At 35.4% G+C, this 22148-nt stretch overlaps 1 long non-coding RNA gene across 1 annotated transcript; it reads left to right on the forward strand.

The window, feature by feature from the left end:
* Positions 1-35: 35 nt before the first annotated feature.
* Positions 36-19332, forward strand: LOC136040071 (uncharacterized). The gene is made up of 3 exons (XR_010620614.1): positions 36-185; positions 8360-8540; positions 11542-19332. It is a non-coding gene; the product is annotated as an uncharacterized LOC136040071 (long non-coding RNA).
* The last annotated feature ends 2816 nt before the right edge of the window (positions 19333-22148 follow it).

The following is a 22148-nucleotide window of genomic DNA, read 5'->3' on the forward strand; positions in this document are numbered from 1 at the left end:
AAGCTGACTAGCAGTAGCGTCATTTTCGAATTAAATGCACGTGTTTAAATTTAAGGGACAGTTTAATGCTGATTAGTATAATTTTTTTATTGCTTCTGTTTCATAGCATTTAGAGAGGTTCTAAGCCAACCATGGGCATTTGGCTGTCACAAATGATTTTGCTCAAATGAGCTGGTGAAAAATAAGTAGATCATATACTTTTTCTCTTTTTTTATTATTTGAAGACTAGAATATCACATAACTAAGCATTCAAATAGCTTGATTGTATCTTAAGCATATACAATCCCTGATGGAGTGTTGTTGATACCTCTCTTAAATTGATTTGTCTAAATAAAATGGGCCTATAGCATTTACAGGATAGTAGTGGGACAACTATAGCAAGTTTTTTTTCAATATTCTACTTTTTTAAAAATAATTATTATTATCTGGTCAAATTTGTGTTCCTTGCTAAGTGGTAGGCACTCTGGACTGGAATGCTTTGTCCAAGGGGTGCAGGTTTAATTCCTGGCATTGTCAGTTTATTTTGTTTTGGATAGGGGTTGGTGATATGACTAACCTCAGCTAGAATTGGCCTAACTTTAAATGAGTACAGATGGAAATCTAGGGACAGTAAGAAGGAAGGGCATGCAATAGCATAGGCTGACTGGTCCCTAGCTTCCTATTGCACTAACTGGCTAAAGGACCACCAGGTCCTTTACTGGCCTACTGACTTAGCCATAGAGACTTTCTTTCAAACCCATTAAATATAAGTAAAAATGAAGAATACCAGCATGATGGTCCTTCTATTTCCCTGAAATGTGGATGTATGGACAAGAGTGTGGGTCATGAGAGATAGCTTGTGAATGTAATTGGGGTGAATGTTCTGCAAGATTTAAAAAAATTATGACTGTTGCTCAGGTTGGAAACTGAACACAGAAGTATAATTTTGTTATTTGTTTGTGACTATCATGCTTATTTAATGTCCAGTATTTTAAAGTTAATCTTCTTTAATTTGTCTTTAATTGCCATGGCCCTAGGGCTTAAATACAATAAAACCTACTTATATCCATTGATTTTCTTTAAATAGATAGTAGCTCTATGTTTCCTAGCTTCAGTAAATTTAAATGTAATTGTGAGACCAGGGATTACAAAGTAGGTGAAAACTTGCAAATGAGCCTCTACTACTACTACTACTAATAACTCACTGCAGCACCAAGCCGCCTGAGGCCAACACAGCTACGCACGCTCCTCCTCCAACCTAATCTATTTAAAGCCTCCCTCTTTACACCCTCCCAGGAAGTTCCCATTTCCTTTAAATCCTTATTTATGACATCCTCCCAACCCAGACAAGGACGACCTGCTTTCCGTGTAGCCCCAGACGGTTGGCCAAAAAGGACAATCTTCGGTAATCTGTCATCCTTCATCCGTAGAACGTGGCCTAGCCATCTCAACCTTTCTTTCATTATAGCCCCAGAAAGCGGGATTGAACCACACTTTTCGTACAACCTACTGTTTGAAATACGGTCAGTCAGCCGGGTACCCAGAACAATCCGTAGGCAATTTCTCTGGAAAACATCTAGTAAATTTTCATCTGCTTTTCGGAGTGTCCATGCTTCAGAGCCATATTTGACCACTGTCATCACTGTAGCTTCCAATATTCTAATCTTGGTTTGTAGGCTTATCTTTCTATTCTTCCAAACTTTTTTTAACTGTGAAAAAACACCCTGAGCTTTAGCTATTCTACTTTTAACATCTTCACTGCTCCCACCATCTTTACTAATAATACTACCAAGGTAACTGAAGCTCCCAACCTGATCAATCTTTTCGTTACCTAAGGTCACCTGTTCATCTTCACTTATTCCTAACCTTAGTGACTTAGTCTTCTTAACATTAATTTTCAAGCCTATTTTAGCACCCTGAACTCGTAAAACCTCTAAAAATTCATTCATTTTGCTCACACTTTCATCTAATATGCTTAAATCATCAGCATAATCTAAGTCCAGGAGCGTTCTTCCTCCCCATTTGATTCCATGGTCTCCAATTGCCTTTCCTGTGCTCCTTAAGACGAAGTCCATCAAAATGATCCATATAAAGGGGGATAGAACACAACCCTGCTTAACTCCTGATTTAATACAAAACCAGTTGCTAACCTCATTTCCTACCTTAACCGCAGCAGTATTATACTCGTACATAGCGCAAATCACTTTAATGTATTTTTCTGGTATACCATATAACGATAAGACCTTTGTTAACGCTGTTCTATCAACAGAATCGAAAGCTTGCTCATAATCGATAAAACTAAGGACCAAAGGTGTTTGACAACGAAGGGACTTCTCTGGTATCAATAAAAATTTGTAAGAAATGGATATCAATTTAAAGATTAAAAAAATTGTTAGAAAACAAAGAAGACAAATGAATAAACAAAAGTAACCCCTTTACAACCATTTAATGAATTGTCACAAATATAGGTCACCCTTAAGATTGAAATGAACAAAGCTTCAATTATGAATCCATTTTCCTTTAAACAGACTGAAGGGGCAAACCTCCAAGCTTTGACAAATTCAATCTCACTTTTGGGCATTCTCACCTTTCCTTTTCAAAGGAAACTTTCTTTGGATGTTTCCCACCCAACTAAAAACAACACAGACAGAATCAGGTACAAGTGACCTTCTACTTAGCCTACATACACAAGGGAAAAGCATGCATCTCTATACTATAATTTACCTCCAACCTGCCTAAAGTGCAAATATATAGCCAAAATTATGTAGTTCCAATGTATTCTGTCACCTGTTACCTTTTCCCCCATTCTTGCTTTGTTTAAAGTTGCTTCAATTAACAGGGAGTTAAAGGTTGAGGGATAGATTGGCAGAATCAATGGGAAACATGTAACTTCAGCTATAAATATTTTTGGAGGTCATCAAATGTCAATGCCCTCTAGAGCAAGAATGAGTAGAAATGTGTACTTTGAAATACCTTCCCAGGACATACTTTAGCCTGTAGACCCATCCCTGAAAGTTTCGTTTTCCTAACCTAACCCATTTCAGTGATAGCAAGAAGTCAATCAACTAGAATTTTACTGGATAAAATTACCATCCTTTGGAATAGACTCTGAATAGTCTACCCTAGCCTACTTCTTCAATAGGATTAAAGACAGTCTCAGAATAATGATTTGGCAGCCCATAAATCCTCTACTTATCTGTAATACTTCACCTAGGCCTGTTTACAGAGCCTAAAAGGAGTTAATGCTTAAAATGCTACCATGTGGCAATTTAATGGAGCCTCAATGTTACCTGGAAGAAGTCAATCCTTAGAATGATTCCAAATGGCAATTTAAGGTAATAATTATGCCTGGATATGCCAGAAAACATGGAAATCTTTAAATTAAATAATAAGTTTTTCATTGATTTAACCTACTTGCTAATAGATAGCCCACTACTCAGGGTGTCCTTTAATGTTGATCCCAAAATATGGTGATTTACTAACCTGGCTCAGATCCCTCTTTCTTTTGCAAAATCACTGTCCCACCTTCTTCCAAGCAAATAACTTCATATTCCATTACTTCATTCTTGTCCATATTTATTTTTTGTTGAATGAGATTTTTGTTGAAGAAGGTGAATTATGTACTTACTGCGCTAACCATTCTTTTGAGCACGGTAAGAAAATCACTTACTGCGGTTACTGCCGGCAGTAACTATTCTCGTTCCCAGTGGGTTGGGCAGTAACCATTTTCCCGCTAGGAACGGAAATAGTAACCATTCGGTTACTACAGTAAGTCCCTGGAACACACCCAAAATCCACAAGATTCTCCAATATGGATTCTTCTTCTTCTGGATTCTTCATGGATCAGTGTTTCCACTTTCTCATTTTTTAAATCCCTAATAAAGAGCGGAAAAATCCCTAGAAATCCCCATCTTCAGTTCCAGAATCCCTAAAAATCTCCCATTGTCTAATTACTTCCTGGACCGCTTCTCCCTATCTCATTTTACCCGTACCATTGAAAGGTAACATATTTTGGCTTTTTAGATTGAAGTCTAGCTATCACTACCATAATAGAATGTCTTGTCATGCTATTTAAAGTGCTTTTTAATCATCAGCTAAATACAAATAGCTTCAAATATACTTCAAATAATACTAAGCAAATAGAAAAGAAAATGTAATACTTTAATATAGATTACAGTACAAAATTTTTAATACTATTCAATCGTAACTTGTAAAACTAATAAGACCTTATCTTCCCCTGATGTGTCTTCAACATTTTTGTATGGTGGCTGAAGCTTTTACCGTTCACATGTGATGAAGTAACTGATCATCTTCACATTCCATACTTTCTTGAGCCCTTTTCATTCCATATTTTGTTTTTAGAATCCCCTGCAAAGTTTATGTTTTCAGTTTATTCTTACGGTCAGTTTTTACTACTTTTACAGCACTGAAAAACCTCTCGTCATTGACATTTGAAAATGGAACAGTGGAAATAAATAATACTGCCGGTTTCAGGTTAGGATTCAAATTCTGTTCCGGTACCCTTTTTTTTACCCATACCAAACACTAGCAGGTCATGGCATCCATTGTTTTAACGTTTTCAATATCGATGAGGCTCTGCCTCCTCCACTCCTGCTCGGTTTTGGCTCCGTCCCATGGGATCTGTCCATACTTCCTAACAAAAGGTAGCAGAGAGGCAGGCTGAAGTGATTGGGCTGACACTGGGTCAACCATTTCAGCATATTTGTAAATGTCGTCTTCGAAATGGAACCTTTTCTGTATCTGGCCTACTGCTTTGATATGGAACGCCTGTGCAGCTTTGAGAACTACTTCGATTGAATCAGGGAGGACGGCGATATCTGACCTTGACGTACAGAGGGAATCTTGTCCGTTCGGACCCAAGTAAACGCTTTCAAGGGGAAGTTAAAACTTCCGATTGTTCACATCGATTTCTAAAGAACTAGTTGATTCCACATAGTCCTTCTGCAGGAAGTTCAATGCTGAGACCAATGTTTTAAGCTCTGTTTACATCCCAAAACTAGAAATATTTTGGTTTCAAGAGCTCAAATTGTGCTTAAATTTGGATTTGCGACAGAAGTGATTGTTATATTTGTAAAGAACATAAAAAAAGACATCGAGTGGTATGCTCACTTTATTTGTAAGTAAAAAAAAAAATGAACAACAAAAAATTTACCAATTATAGTTGTGAAGGTTCATGATTTTCCCCCGGGTATGTAGGCTTGCCAAAAACACACAATGCATTTATTCCTACATGCACCATTGTTTTTAAAAAATTGCTGTCAGTTTGTTTGTCTGTTAAAAACTAGGGTAATGAAACGGTAAGAGAGGTGTTGGAATAGTTATAGCCTAACTCTATTATTCACGTCAGTACTTATAAAGCTGGCTACAAGTTCAAGTTTTTATGATTTTACGCAAAAATCGTAAACATCATACAAGTACTGTGGAGAAAAAGAATTGTACATGCAATGCTTGTCAATAAAATCTACTACAGTAAGAACAACTACGTACCCTATAAAACTATCAAAATATATTATAACTTTATTTATCTGACATGTAAAAAAATGACATGCTATCTACCAGATAATCTTATGAAAAAACAACCCAAAAATGACAAACCATATGACTTCATTAATCGAGAACAGTCCAAGCTGAAATTATTGTTTGAAGCCCACATCAGCATGGAACTGTTTCAAACAGTTCTTTCTTGCTAGTTTGTTATTTAGGACTCCTGTACTCCTGACTCAAAATCTGTGTGGTGTTAAAATGTTTTAAGCAACTGAAGAAGTTCTTCTCTGTGGTTCCAAGTTCAATTCGCAAGGAAACAGATTCTAAATCGAATTATCCTGCTTCTCTGATCAAGAAGATGATGATGAAATCCCCATAGTGGAAACACTGTCATGGATGTTCTTCTTGTTATTCAGCAGACTGGCTTTTAAGTCGATACTATTTAGCCCTTTTCCTTTTGGCTCACTCTGTTGGATCGACAGAGCTATGGAGCTGGTTTGTCTTATATGATTTGTATCTGCTCAGATTTCTTGAAGTATATCTTTTGATACCAGCATTTGAATTATAAGAGAATATATATTGAGCTCTGTGCTCTGCGAGAAAGTATGGTCAGCAAGACTCTTGGCTGTTAGTGGAATTTTGTGGTGTTTGAAGCATTCTAACATTTTACATCGCAGGTGATGTAAGGTGAAATAACATTTACATTACCTTGTTTTGGAGAATAGTTTCCAAGTCGCCTCCACAGCATTTCCAAGTCGGCTACAGAGCATTGACAGATAACAGACTAGACCGTTGGGAAAGATGGCCCTTAGCAAAAATTTGATTATCAGCAGCCTCTTCACAAGACTCTGTTATTCCACATGACAAAATTTGCTGATGAAAAAAGCTAATGTTTTTTCTTTCTCTGTCTTTCTCACGTCACATTCAAACTTCCCACTACTATCACTATGAGACTGGATCAGCTTACTTGTAACTATGTCTTCTATTTTAGTTTCCACCTCAGCTAGGGAACATTTGCTTACGACAGTGCTTTCCAAGTTCGAAATTTTACTATTCATGCTAACTGGTTCTTGCTTGAGATTTTTTTTGGAACTGATCAAGCGAGGCCGTCACAGCTCTAGAAACAGTTGTTTCAATTAGCTTTTGGGTGGTGTCAGAGCCTAGTCTGGTATTTCCACTAATTTTACAGACCGGGCAAAACTAAGAACATATGAGACTATCAGCCACATTTTTGAATAGTGTATATTATGATTTAACACCCTGATACACCCTGTCCACAACCATTTGTCACAACCTTCACATGGTAAACTGAAAACTTGTCATCAAGTCGAACCTGACAGCCACCACATTCATCCAAATTATTTTTTGAACTCTAATTGTTTATTTTGGGTGGCATTTTCTGTTTCTTCTTCAAGAACCCGGGCTTACACAAACAAAGACCGCAGAGTGAAGTTCTCACTTTAGGAAAACCAGGTTTATGCACTTGCTTTGCTAAAAACATTTCTTAAAAACTGCCAAATTTAGAGAATTATGTTAATATTCTTCTTTCTGATCAGTATATTTGTTTTTAAAATTCCTTCTGTTTTATAGCATTTAGAGAGATTTTAAGCCAACCATAGGCATATTGCTGTCACAAATGATTTTGCTCAAATGAGCTGGTAGAAAACAAATAGAACATATTATTTTGCTTTGTTTATTATTTCAAGACTAGGATATTACAAAGCTAAGCATTCATGTTTCTGACAGTATCTTAAGTATATACAATCCCTGATGGAGTCAAAATTGACATTTAGCCCGTGTTAAGTGATTTTATAATAAAAGACAATCATCAGAAGATCTAACCATTGCATATATTGGATTTGTCTATCTGCTTCATTCTTTGAGGCTCGTCTCTTACTATTCAAAAAGAGAAAAAACCATAGACTTTTTCCTGCTAATAGTCACGTTTCTCTATAAGTGAGCAGTAATTTTACTAAATTAAGGTCATTTAAAATGTATAAAGGGCTGATTGATTGAAATGAAGCATAGCAAAACTTGTGAAAGTGAGAATCGCAATTACCATTCTAGCGGTAGCCATCAACCTAGAAATTGACGATCACGTCCAATTACATCAGGGATCGAAAAACTTTCAAGAGAATTTTAGTAAAGAGCCAGCTCAAGCCCGAAAGAACTAAACTTCGGGGTTCATTCATATTAGATTCATTATCTTAGTTAGGAGGTAACTAAAAATAGTATTTTTTATTTTTTGACTTTTCATTTAAAAGATATTGTTTTAAATTCAGTATACTAAAAGTTCTCCCAGACGGGGATTCGAACCCTGGTCTCACACACGACAACCAGGTATGCTTACTATTCTACCATCGGAAAAATATGGAATATAAGTTACAAATATAACCACAAATTCCCTAAAACACTAAAAAAATTATTTGAGAAATCGCTCTGGTTAATTCTAAATGGGGATTATGTAATTGTCAATCGGTATTACGACTATGTAGATGATTGAAACCTAGCAAACAACAAATCTTGGCACATATTGGGTTTAATTTGATGCCCAATTCTCTTAAGTTCTTCTTTTCCTATTACAAATAAGAAAAAACGTAAACTTTTCCGGTTAGTAATTTTAAGTTAGATCTGGGTTGCAGCAGTAGCTAAAAACCTAGCATGGGACGATCATTACAAAAAAGGTCGGTATAGGTGCTTATAAATTTTTTATAGCAAATAATGAGCTCTAGTCTATACTGAGTGAGCTATAGTAAAGAACGAATAAGAACGGACCCTAATCTGGGTAGCTGTGGTATTACATTAGGAGTTGCTTAGTACATTATTTAGTACCGTGGTATTACATTAGGATTTATTTAGCTGCTTCATTCTTTAGCTCATTTCTTACTATTCCAAAAGGGGAAAGCCGTGTGGCAAGAAATCTAGAAAGAGACAATGACGTCCAATTACATAAAGACTCTACTCCTTCAAGAGGATTATAAGAAAGAGACAATTCAAGCCCAAAGAAACTGAATTCTGCGGTCCATTCATACTTTCGTCATTATTTTAGCTAGGAGGTAAATAACACTAGTATCATTTTAAAGTTTTAAACTTAAAAGATATTGCTTTAATTTAATATATCAAAAGTTATCCTTGACGGGGAATCCATCCCTGGTCTTCCTTGTGACAAGAAGGTAAGTTTACCATTGAAACATCAGAGAGTTATGAAATATAAATTGCATATAAGACATGATAATAAATTCGTTAATACACCGAAAAAAATTATGTAAGTGATCGTTCTGGATAATTAGGAATTGGGATTATGTAAGTTTCATCGATATACTTATACGGGTATTTGCTCTCACTCCCTAATATTTCATACATTTCATCATCTTGAAAGTGCAGTTTGAGGAGGGAAAACGAAGAAACTATAGGAATCTAAGAAATGGACTTTATTCAAATGCGTATAATAATTTTCAAATGTCTTCCATTTGAACTCTAAGAACAGCAACTCCTCAGATGGTTTGGGTATGATGTTATATGAAAAAAACCATTTACCCACACGCCATCTAAAACATCAACTTTCTGCAAACGTACTGACGCTGGCATATGAATTTCAAATCATATTTGGAATTGTGCATGTAAACCAGTTGATAATACTGCTGTTTAACGTTTAAATTACAAGATATATGTGCCAACCAACGAAAGTTACTCCTCCCCCCCTGCACGATAAAATAGGATTAGTCAAAGGGTCATGGTTCGCGGACTGACATTTGCCCACATCCCTCGACAAATTTTTTCTTACAAACCAAACACATGTATTTATTTATAATCACAAATTTGTCCTCTGGTGTTAGAATTATTCGATAAATTAGGTTGCAAATCCATGAAATTTACTTATTATCTATTTTAATGAGTGCAGCCATTGCTGCACCTGCAAAATCTTCTCCACCCCAATGTCTCAAATACCTCTGCCGTTTGGATGACATTACTCGAGTTTTTGTGTGTGGGCATTAAAGACCAAAAAGGCTTGAAGTTCATTAAAATGATTAAAGTCTGATGGATCAAAAACATCCATTAGTTTGGCTTCGATGTTTAATCCCATCTCGTAGCTTTGAAAAACCAAACTCTGAAAATTTTTGAACCGCAAGATAGTATTTTCGCCCAAAGCCGGCTCAGCGGACTGGTATCAATAACGCTTATAGTGCTTCAAGCGGTGTTTTAATTTTTACTCTGTGGGAAATCGAGACGGAAACCTTGGACAACAGTAGCAAGTACCCCCTTTGTTCCCTTTACTTTACCTTAAAACCAGACTAATATTTGGAATTGGACAGAAACTTTCAATTGAATCAGAGTAGTTGGCAGGCTCACAGAGAAGGTATGCCCAGTATTTCATTAATTCAATTGACAGATTCCTCACTGAATATACCCCCCTTTATCTTTAAGTTTCCCCTCTTCATACTCTTTATCATACTGTAGCACTGAAACTTCAATCATTAAATGCACGTTTGTGCTCTAAAATATGTCCATCCCCTTAAGTGTTTCTTACTCCCTTGGATCATTTATGATTTAAAGTTGTGAAAAGCGTATGCTATTATGCTGAAAAGAAGAATTTTAATTTAAGGAAGGACCAGTGACTCCTCATATCTCTCTTCTTAGAGGGAACAGCAAAACGCTAAATTTCAACACAAGAATTCATTATTCTTAGAAGCAGGAAGATCCTAGTTATTCCCCCTTTTATTAACCGGAAAAAATGTTCTATTTTTAGTTATTTCTCTCATAGGAGGCCAAGCAGCTCTTCAACCTCCCCTCAAAACTAACGTGAACGACCTGTATAGTAAACTAAAAGAATATGTTGGTTTTTAAAGATTAGAGTTAGCATCAGTGTTCTAACAGCCTGAGAAGCTTATGTCGCATAAAAATTAAGATTTTAGCGTTAAATCCTAATGAAAATTTCATTTCCTTTAGGGCCAAATGATCCCATGAATTATCGAGAAAGACCCCCTATAGTAAATTATGCAGAATATGCACTGGCTAGAAAAAAATGGTAGGTTTTTTTATCGTTCAATAAATAAGATTTACAAAAAATATCAATAATTCTATTTACGATGGGTTTAGAAGAGCCCACAATTCGTCTCCATGGGGCTGGGGGCCCAAAAGAGGGCCAATTGTTTTTTATCTGACCTTATTATGGAGGGGGGCTCGTATAATATTTCATGATTATAGTCAAATTTTCCCTGTTCTACATATTTTTATATAGTATAAGGAAAGAATGTTATCCATCCCTTTCATTTAACACGTAGATAAGTCGAATTCTTCGGAGCATTTCAATCTAAACTTAAATTTAATCTTCATCTCCAAATTCTAGCCAAAATAATCTGCTTTCTCCATTGAAATGGTGTTCCCTTTTCATAAATGAAATTTAGCAGACATTGCAGGTGTTAAAAGTTACCATGTTTCGGAATTAACTAACACTCGGTTTATGCTCCCTTCCTAAAACAGATGTTGACTAGTTAAATTAGGTCTAATCACATTTTTTATATGAAACTAGTAATCATAGCCTCCTTCGCTCCTCTCACGAATCAAAGCTTATGTTCAACCCTACCTAGGTCAATTTGATAAAGAAAAAGACAATTAAAAATTACAAAATCCTCATAATACGAGAACACTCAAATTTACCAACTGTTAAGAATGCATTTTTTTCACACAATTAGCACAACACCGACTGTTCGCTTTAAGCCCAAATAGTTGACAGATGTAAGTTCAATATGTACATTCAAATAATTCATACAGTGAAAAACATATATTTTAACGAGATAAATGAGATTAATTTATCTGTTATAAAATGGGTGTTCACCCCTTCGTCCATACCTCGCTCTTTACGTCAAGTTTTTTTTTTTCTGTGCTCTCAAAGTTATTTTAATGAAACTGCCCTTGTGATTCAGGGTTAATTCTTACAGAATTGGGACAAATTCAAACTTTAGTGTAAAGAGCGAGGTGTTGACGAAGGGGAAAACACCTTCATATGTGTAACACTTTTGTTTCGTTTTAGGTTTAAATTTTGCTCTTTACTTTCAGTTGAAGTGGTAAAATACGCAAATTCGAAATTTTCTTGGTTATGTGGGTCATGATATGAGGGAGCACTTCCAGTTCCAGTAAGGTTTGGGAAAATGCCATTAGTTTCCTTTGAAAAAATTGTTCCCTTCTTGTTGTGCATGGTGTCAATGCAACACATTCATAGCTGAGGAAAGTAAACTATCTCAGAACAATTTTGCGATGTAATCTAGCAGATCATAAAAATATATTTTCAAGAACCACCAAAGTGCCTATAGTCCCGCTGCCTATAGTAGCGGGGACTGAATGAAAAGTGATTTATATATAAATTAGTTTATAAGTCCTATCCATGTCTCCATGAGTCGATTTTTTTCCTCTTCTTCTCTCTCTCTCTCTCTCTCTCTCTCTCTCTCTCTCTCTCTCTCCCTCTCCCTTTCCTGTGTACTTAATGTGAGTTATTAAGGCGTAATTCCTTCTTTTTTCTCTCTCTCTCTCTCTATTCTTAAAGGGGACAAAACGAGTTGTTTCCCTGTCTCCTTTGTATAAGATTTACGTATATCGTTTCTTGTTTAATAAAGTCAAGTCTAAAGTATAAAGTCTAAGTAAAAAAAAGTTGATTATGTATATTTTGTGATGTCACAAGCTGGACGTAAATTATTGACATGAAAAAGTGGTCTGGCCACCCTCCAAACACTTGCAATTCAAAAAAGGGCATTAGATCTTTCAATTTACAGTTGAGTCAGTCCTTTCCCAAGTTTCAATGACCACCCTTTCTATGCCTATTGGCCGGTAGAAAAAATTAACAAAAAAAAAGAAATGTTGTCTCTAATAATTATCACTAGTTTTTTTCATTTCAGTGCTAAGACTTAAAATAGCAACCGTTGATTCCAAAAGTCGATACTGCTTTAGAAATGAGAATTCTTTTTTTGAAAAATTTTAAGTTATTTGAAATATTTTTTTCTAGTCAAACTCTGCGTTATAATAAATAATGTGCGATGTCCGTATGCAAAGATTTGTGAATGTTTTATTTCTTTTTTATTTTATAATATTTTATGTGTAACAAAAATTAATTGTTTAATATTACATTGTATTTTATGCTTGTGTGTATATTATTAGTTATTTCCATATTTTCTTGCATATATTTATTTGCTCTAGAGGGTGTGTTTTTTATTCATTTTCGAAAGTTTTCAACCAAAAAAAAATCTAATCTTGAACTCAATGATTTAAGAAAACAAAGGACCCTCAACTATCAGAAAAAAAAATTACCTGAGCAATTGAGTTTCCTTAAGTTCCTTTCCTCTGTGAAAAAATTGCTTTTACCTTGGATTTGTGAAAATAAATTAAAAAAGTTTAAATAGTTCTTTTATACTCCCTTTGACAAAAAAGAAACGAGACAGACTCTTGCTAAGTCACAGCGGCATGTGGAGATAACATCAAACAGAATATTCGTTGGATTTACGTTACTAATTGCCTGAGGATAGAGAAATCTATTTTGAAAATTCATCAAACTTTTTCCTTCTTCTGCTTTAGTCTCAGATTGCATTTTGAGCGCGTTTTCTTTGATTCCTTTGAGTAGCAGATCTCAAAGAGCAGTCTTTGATCTCTTTTAAAGCTCCACCCTGTTCTATATATCTTTTGATAAGTGTTTTAGCGATTTGTACGTTCTGAAATCCCCTTTGATTACTTAGCATAGCACATTGGTTTCTATATCAAAGTACCAGAGTCGCTATTTCTTTCCTTTTAAGATCAAAGTGACTTCAAAGAACCATTCCAAGTTTTGAGGCTCAATTTTTTACCGACAAAGACTTTGATGCTAGTTAAAAGCTTTGTTAAAGGATACCTCAATCCTTTGAACCTCAAAACGACAAAATATAGCTTACTGGTCTGGTCAATTGGGGTACACTTCGAAATTGCCTTAACTTGGTTCAGCACTCATTAGGGGTAATTTTAATCTGAATTGTCCCGTTTTTCATTAATCGAATATTAAAGTAGGTAACGTTATTTTGAAGCAGTTTATCTCTCGGTTAATGAAACAAGAGTGTTTGTAACGTATTCTATACTTTTTTGGATTCATCAAAAAATAAAATAAAATTAGAACAATAATAATTGCACTGCTTTTCCAAGCTTTTAAGCTATCTTCATAAAATGTCGATACACTACGCTAAGACTGAAGTGTAACAGGTAAAGCCACCCATCTTCAAGGATGAAATGACTCCCCATCCTCTGGGACAATGGCTTTAAATTATGCAAATTACCAATTGTTACAGAATTTATAGCAGGAAAAGGGACGTGTTGGGTGTCTCATTGGCTCAAACGAGGGATTGTTCCCTCGGCTAAATTTAACATATTTCTTTGAGAAAAGGATGTTTTTGAGGGTTTAGAAATCAACTCAAAGTTTTTTGTCCTTGTTTATTTTGAAATTTACAGTGTAAGCCATTCTACTAAAAGTAGTCAAATGTACAGAATGATCTTTTTATGATTCTTGTTGGTAGCAAAAGATATATTAAGCTTTACTTACACAATACAAGATGCAAAAATAAATCCCAACTTATGGGGGCATTGAAAAATTATTTTCCAAGATTCCAAACTTAGAGCTTAAATTACCTTATCTGAAAAACGCTTCAAAGAGTGGCTGTCCTACCAAAAATACAGTAGAGCCAGCGCCACTTCAGTAGTGCCAATTAACCAAACCGTATTTGGAAGGATTTTTTCGATTTTAAATGAAGGTACCAAACAAATTTATACTTCAAATCCTTTTCATCATCTAAAAAATATACCCAATGAAAATTTTTCTCAAAATTTTTGGAGGAAATTGCTAATACTAAACCCGTCATTTGAAACCCTAACAGTGTTTTGACAAATTCACAATTGAATTTGACACTATAAGCTCTGTTACTCTGTCTTTTGAACACAAAATACGTTTTAAATATTTTTTTTATTACTTTAATAAATAAAAAGTGATCAACACTGTAAGGGATAAATACCAGCATATGTATATTAAACTGACAATCGATGGTTATTTTTTTTTTCACTCAAAATTTTTTCCTGGTATTGGGAATATATTCGTGTTGTTAGCCCTACACAGGTTAATTTTGGCTTTTTTTTAGTTTGACTCGGCTAGTTGTTGTAATTTCGATTAGTTTTTGGGTTTCATTTTTTTATGGTGATTTATGGTAGTTTTATGCTTGGAAGATTATTTGACCTTTTTTTTGCCTATTTTGGTTTAATGGAGCTTTTTACTTTTCTTTAAAAAACTTGTTTTGTAGACAAAGGTTTGGAAATTTACTTGAAATTTGTTATGTTGGAAATACTTTTCAATAATTTTTTTTCGAGACACAAATTTTCTCAAATTTAATTTTATGCCTCCTCAAGCTGACCTGAAAAATAAAACCATAATACTATTCCCAGGAAATTATATCTATGCTCTTTGACAACCTGGATACACTTAAACTTTTTGGATTGATTTAACTTATAAGGGCAGAAGTAGTAATAGTAGTAGCCCTGAAAATTTCTACATAATGCCTCCAGTCGTTCTCGAGATATTGCTGGGGGTATTATTTGCAATCATGCACAAAGTGCCTTTTGATTAAGCCTTAAAACAACATTTACTTTTAAAGTAGAATCTGCAAATTGCATAACTGTGGGGGTTTACATGCCCAACATCCCAAGACACATAGCTTATGAACCGTTCTACTATGTGGAGCAAATTGGCTGTCTCAAAATTTTGATTAAATGTATTTGTAAAGTAAATTGGCTTGAGAGGAGGGATGATTACCCCCCACTCACTTTTGAATATTGAAAAAGTTACTAAAAATTTGGATATCCAATTGGATTAGCTCCTTTAATAGTTTTAATGATATGGCTAGCTATTATAGAGTGATGCTGCCTATAATATTCCTTATATGCTTTATTTAAAACCCTGTATGTACATAGATGTATGTACATTTTTAAAAACCTGTATGTATATATTTACTGTATGTACCGTGGTGCCCGTGGGCTTGTCCTTAAATTATGGGGACAAGGTAAACAGCCTCCAACGCTTTCCTTACTTCTCTCGCAAGTGAACCTTCAATCTGGAGAAAATGGGAACTGGTAATTGGTGCGAAGATGAACTTTTCTACAGTCCTATCCTGTGCTTTGTACAGAAAAATCTTGCTAAAGGAGTTTCGCCTGATACGATAAAAGAGTACATGGCTGATTTCTTCGAGCCTTCTTCTCTCTGTGAGACCGATAAATTGCTTTTTTTAAAGCTTTTTCCGAATGAAGTTCCATCGAAGCGCGTAGGAGCCAATGCTGCATTGAACTGTACTTCGGACATTATTTCTTCGCTTGTAAAGTGCGCTTCCCAGAACATGAAGCTTCCGGACCTTGTTATCAAATGTCCCAGCGAAGTGCCAATGATCCCTGTTGAGGCCTCAGTAGAGGGACTTATTAGTGCTAATCAAATCTGCAATTCTCGCACTTTTTGCCTCGAGTTTATCGACAAAGCCGCTCTGAGCGCGGTACTGGAGTCGGGAATGCATATTAGGTACGAAATTTTTCGCGATAAGCCCTTTCAATCCATTCCGTGTCGATGCTTTCGCTGTTAAAGTACTGATCACCTGATAGGAGCTTGTCCCCGCTCACCAGCACATCCCAAGTGTTCGAGATGCTCTGGTCCTCATGTGATTTCCAAGGAAGACCCTTGCCAATCCTCGCCAAAATATGCAATTTGCACTATGGAACAGGTAATTTGGTCTGAAATGCAAAGTTCTCTGATCGGCTCTCAACAATGCTAATAAATGCATGCTCAAACTCCGTTTAGCTTTGTGTCTCTCAATATTAATGGTACAAAAGACAAGGATCTACTGATGCTTGAAAATGATATTTTGTTTTTACAGGAGCACTTTAACTCTAAAGTGAATGTTGATAGCCTAAAGCGTTTTCAGACCCATTATACCTTCTTGAGCGCCGACCAGAAAACCCGTGGTAGACCATCAGGAGGTCTGGCCATCTATTTCAGACATAAGACTCAGCCATTATTATTGCAATGTGACGCTAACATCTTAGCAATAAAATATGGTGATACTGCATTTATAAACATTAATTTCCCCTGTAATAAAAAGACTGTGCAGTCATTGTCTAGTTTTTTACAAGCATGTAATCGCCTACGAACACTACTTAGCGACCTTTCAAAACAAAATACCGAATGAATTCTCGCCGGCAACATGAACACTTCTAATTCTGACCGATCTGAAATCTTTCTCGATTCACTACCCGGAGGATTCCATCTTGCTGATAAAGATCTTCTGTTTACTTATACTTCCAACCTTGATCATGTAATTGTGTCAGATTCAATTCTACTTTCATCAAGAGTTCATGTGGACGACTCTAAAATCGACAACGATCATTTACCAATCACGTGCCAACTATCTTGCTCCATGGCGAGCTCTGTGCAACGTAACTCTCCCAAGTGGTTCTCAAAGTTAAATTGGGAAAATACCAGTGTTCCATTTTATGTATTGACATTGTCCCAAATATTATCATCTATTAAAGTGCCTTTCCACTTATTGTATGCACAACTTCAACTCGGATAGATATCAACTCGTATTATCAGTAAATAGTGTTCTGTCTAAAGTCTGCCTCTAAAAAAGCTGTCCCCTCCGAGTGCGTGCGAACGGATACTCGCAATCCCTTTTGGAAATTTGATCCTAAAGTGAAGATGGCTAAACAAAAATCTAAGTTCTGGCTCCGTATGTGGATAGCCTGTAATCGTCCTCCTTCTGGTGCAGTACATCAAATAAAACAGAAAGCCAAACGAGAGTACAAATATTCCCCCTGCGTAGAACGAGACTGAATGTCTGGGATGGTCCTTGTGACAAGAAATCCTGGGATCGTGTTATAAATAGTGTAAAGTGTTCACCTCCAATTAATTCGTCTCTTCGGCTATGTGACTTCTTTTTTCATTATAAAAATATTTTGCTTTCATTTAATATTAATCTCCATAATCATTTTACAAAGCTTGTCAACTCAATCCTCCCAATTCGTATCAACCAATCTCAAGTGTTATCGGTGGAATCTGGTGTTATACTCCGAGCTCTTAAGCAAGTGAATAAGTCTGAGTCTCTCGATAGTGATGGTCTTTGCTTCAAGTTTTTTGCTTATGATTGTTCTGAACTGCTGAAGCATTTGCAGTTATTGTTTCAGATGTGATTGGCACACTCGGTTGTGCCAGATAGTTTTTTGTCCGGTTGTATATCTCCCGTAGTCAAGAGGGGTAAGGACCCCAGTGCTTGCACTAACTACCGTCCAATGACTGTGTCTTGTTTTGTTAGTAAGCTATTTGAACATGTACTGCTACCGGCCATTAACTCGCAAGTGCAATTTTACGCCCTTCCAGCTTGGTTTTAGAAAAGGTATGGACTGCGTTCAAGCTCACGATATTGTGGGTCGGCTAATGAAACAAGCTGTTGCTCAAAAAAGTCCACTGTATTGTTTGACTGTTGACATATATAGTGCTTTTGACAACGTAATTCATTCAAATGCTTTGTTTTCTCTAGCAGCCTCAGGTGTTAACCTTTCTATTGTTTCCGTGCTTAAGTATTGGTATGCTAATTCTTCAGTTAAGGTGAAGTGGAATGGTACTATAAGGGGGTATATTCCTGTTAAAAACGGCGTTAGGCAAGGTGCCGTGTTATCCCCGAGCATATTTAAATGTTTTTTAGCTTCGTCTCTCCAACGTCTTCAACCGTAAATTTTTTCCAATGATAATTTAGGCATTAGTCAGGTTGCATATGCTGATGATGTTTTGCTTCTTAGCCAGACAAAACATAGTCTAATTACCAACTTTGACCGGCTTTCAGCCGCACTATCCACAGTAGGCCTTTCAGTTAATGCCTCCAAATGTGAGTTTTTGTGTTTCGGGAGCCCTCCACCAGCATCACCTCTTTGCTTGGGTTCTTCAACTATTCCATGTTCAGCAAGTATTAAATGGTTGGGTCTCTCTTTTTCCACGTCACTTTCGTCTACTTACTCCGCTATTACGTCCAGCGTGCTGAAAAGTATGCGGGTATGTTACGGAAAATTTTCACCAAATCGTGGTAGGTATAACCGAAAAGGACTATGCCGTCTTTATTCTAGTTTTTGTGGCCCTGCTGTTTTTTATCTTTCTGGTTTTGCTTTCCTCCTTCGCAAGAAGGATACAAATAAAATAAGCTCAGGATATTTTAAGTATTGCAAGTATTTACTGCGTCTCCCTCGGTGGTATCGGAGTCATACAGTCGTTTCTAAATTTGACATCGTTGATGCGCCCTCGCGACTGAAACATTTATCTAAAGATATATCTCTTAAAACTCACCAAATGATTAGTGTTTTTGACCCTCTTTGGCCATTTTTTGTAGTGAGGTAATTTACTTATGTTGTATGTTGTTATGCTTTTATGTTTTTTTTTCTTTTTTTGTGTGTTTACTCCACAGTTTAATGTATTTTGTGGGTTATAAATAGATTATTATCGTTTATTATTATAGTTTTTTGTTTAATTGAAAATCCCCCTAAACTCTTCCTTTCTTAGCGTCAGTAGTTTCAGTAACTGTAGTGGAAGTATTTTTCATGCATAGTGCCTTTTCGCTAGTTCGGAATCCGCCACTACTTAGCCTAAAATGTCTAACTTATTAGTGTAAGCTGTTCTCAGGATATTGCTTTGTCATGTTTTTGAAAATATACACACTAGTTCGTAGTACGCATAGTAATATATATAGTTCGTTTTGATAGTAATATACATAGTTCGTTTTAATTTAGTTCAACATCTGCCTAAATATTCATTGAAAGTTCCTCCTTAGTACTCAAAGTTTACGTAGTAGTAATAAATGTAGTAGCATTAGTAACATGTGCACTTTTGGTTTCTTAATCATCCCCTGTAACACACGCTGAAAGTTTCAACTTAATTCTATCAAAGGTTGCTGAAGCGTCTGTGACACATTCTCTTGCCAATCTATGTAGGCAGAGGGTTTTTCGATTAAGTTCAATACGGTTTCCATATTTCTCAGGTTTTTTGTCTTAATACTTTTAGCTCTAATAGCAGTAGTAGTGTTCCCTACAGTAATAGCAATAGAAGTAGTTTTAGTAGTAGTAAAATTAATAGTAGTTGCCTTAGCTTTAGTGGAAGTAGTAGCAATTGAAGTAGTAAGGATAATAGCAGTCAACCTGCTGAAGCTTTTGTGACACGTCCTCTTGCCAACTTGAGTGGGCACAGTATTTTTCGATTTAGTTCAATACAGTTTCAATATTTCCCCGATTTTTTGCCTTAATAAAGCCAATTTTTTGGCTTTAGTAGCAGTAGTAGTGTTACCTACAGTAATAGTATTAGCAGTTGTAGCAGTATGAGTGAAAGCAATTGAGTTGGCTCTGAATTGAATGAAAAAGCTATGAATTTTTGTTACAAGTTATTTCCTGCACTAACTTTTCAACCTCCGTGAAGGATGACAATTTTTTCTACAAATTGCTGTGAGAAACATAATAGAAATCATACAAACTATAGCATTAATGAGAGAAAAAAGCTAACTGTGTAATTACACTTTTTATGTTGGTTTTGAACAAAGACACCAGGTCAAAATAAGAAATGTTTTAGCAAATTTTGTTCCAACACAAGACCAACTGAGAACACAAAACGTGTCTTGTGTTTGTTGACATTTTTACCGATGATGTGTAATATGTAAATATTATAAATGAATATGATGGGAAAAAATAACAAGGGACAAATATTAATTAAAGTAAATCTTGTCTTTGGATCAGTTAAACATACCCCACAAAAAGCCCTGTTACTTTCAGCTTCACACAAAAAAAAAACTGTTCCTAAGGTATTCCTTATGCGGTTTTTTGACAACCTGCATACACACAGCGTGCAGTCATTTAGTTCACACTCCTACTTAGAATTCCTTAAAATTCCAACTACATAGTTGTAATGGTAGTCACAGAAGTAGTATTAGTATTATTAAAAGTGGTATCAATTTTAATAGCACTAGTACTAGTAGCAGCAGTAGTATTAATCTATTGACTTTTGGCAATTGAAAGATCAATGAAAGATCTAAAGCCAAACTGGCCGGACCTGACAAAAAAACAACAAAGAGAGAAATCTAAACAATGAAGAAACAAACGGACTTACGGCAGCTAGAAGGAAAAAATAAAAACTAAAACGACGCGGATATTTTGCCTGTATAAAACGCAGCATCTTCAACTCTGATAAAACAAAGACAAAAACTAAAAAAAAACCTAACTCATCAACAAACATTGGTCAAACTCACGAACAACTTGCTGAGCGACTTATTGAGCATTGTAACATTGGAAAACGCTCCAAAATTGAGTAGGCCTCTTGAAACTTTTGTCTCGGCTTTGAAAGAAGTTATGCTCTATTAGCCTGATCATGACGTACAACATGACGATGCCACGGCTGTTTCTAATGATAGAGAATTCATGCGGTGGGATAGGGAGGCAATCGAAATTGATAATAAAAACATATTTTTGCTAGTATTTCAATAGAGACATAGGTAATTTAAATATTAACCCGTTGTATAAAATTCAGAGGATAACAAAGTTTTATAGAATAAACAGGGAACAAGATTAAATAGAAACCTACAAAAAGTGAAGCAGTAGTAGTAAATAAGAGGATTATTTAGCAACAGAGTAATTAACTTTGTTTTCATTTTGTTTTATTTTATCCAGTTGTTTTGATATACTCATTGAAGCAGCTCTATTAGCTTCTTTTTATTTAAATTTTTGATTTTTGCTTCTTTTTATTTTTGCTTCTACTAGCTCAGTCACATTAGCGACAATTATAGATATTGATATTGGTTGGTTTCTATTTCTTGGTTTTGGATTTGATGTGTTTTTAGGTTATTTTATTTTCATCTTTATTTTATCAGTGTTGGAGATGTCTCATTTCATATACGTGAAATATCCCCGTCGTTATAGTTTCTATCTATCCTTGAGGGATTGCGGAGGGGACAACTCATTTCATATACGGAGTAATTTCTGTTCGTTTTAAGTTTTAATTTCGCTCCTTACTTTCAGGTAAAAAAATTAGTTTTTTTTATTTAATTTCTGAAGGTTTTTGAATTAATGCATGTTTGGTTTTGGCTCTCCGAACATAAATTATTAAAATGAAATTTGTATATTAATTCTTTTTTTGGCTAAATGGCTTTCTCTTAGTTTTGATCAGCCGATTTCGAGAAATAAGGAGTGGAGAAGGAGGCCTAGTTGCCCTCCAATTTTTCGGTTACTTAAAAAGGAAACTAGAACTTTTAATTTTTAACGAACGTTTTTATTAGTAAAAAATATACGTAACTTAAGAATTAACTTACGTAACAAAATTTCATAATCTTATATTTTTATTTTGTATACGAGGGGGTTTGTACCCTCGTTAATACCTCGCTCTTTACACTAAATCGTAAGTTTTGTCCCAATTCTTTAAGAATGACCCCTGAATCAGAAAGGCCGTAGAATAAATAGTTGAAATTACTAAAAGTACTTTAGCATAAAGAGCGAGGTATATATCTCCTCCTAAATACCTCGCTCTTTATGCTAAAGTATTTTTAGAACCCCTCATATGCGTAATAATCTCTGTTCGTTTTAAGTTTAAATGCTACTCCTTCCTTTCA

Source organism: Artemia franciscana, chromosome 20 (genome assembly GCF_032884065.1).
Source record: "Artemia franciscana chromosome 20, ASM3288406v1, whole genome shotgun sequence".
NCBI lineage: Eukaryota > Metazoa > Arthropoda > Branchiopoda > Anostraca > Artemiidae > Artemia > Artemia franciscana.